This window comes from Galeopterus variegatus, unplaced genomic scaffold (genome assembly GCF_000696425.1).
Source record: "Galeopterus variegatus unplaced genomic scaffold, G_variegatus-3.0.2 Scaffold3550, whole genome shotgun sequence".
Classification (NCBI taxonomy): domain Eukaryota; kingdom Metazoa; phylum Chordata; class Mammalia; order Dermoptera; family Cynocephalidae; genus Galeopterus; species Galeopterus variegatus.
In genome coordinates, this window is record NW_007729661.1 from 93,453 (window position 1) to 93,728 (window position 276).

Genomic DNA, 276 nt, shown 5'->3' on the forward strand with positions numbered 1-276 from the left:
TTTTTTTTTTTTTTTTTTTATTTTTATTTTGTCGATATACATTGTGGTTGATTATTGTTGCCCCTTACCAAAACCTCCCTCCCTCCTCCCTCTCCCCCCTCGCACCCAACAATGTCCTTTCTGTTTGCTTGTCGTATCAACTTCAATGAATTGTAGTTGTTATGTCTTTTTCCCCCCCACCGGGTTTGTGTGTGTGTGTGTGTGTGTGTGTGTGTGTGTGTGTGTGAATTTATTTATTTATTTTTAGCTCCCACCAATAAGTGAGAACATATGGTA

The 276-nt window shown here is 38.8% G+C and overlaps 1 protein-coding gene across 1 annotated transcript in view; it reads left to right on the forward strand.

Moving 5' to 3' along the window:
• The window catches only part of FAM71F1 (family with sequence similarity 71, member F1), a 20,153-nt gene that overhangs the window by 2,822 nt on the left and 17,055 nt on the right, over window positions 1–276 (forward strand). The window lies entirely within an intron of this gene.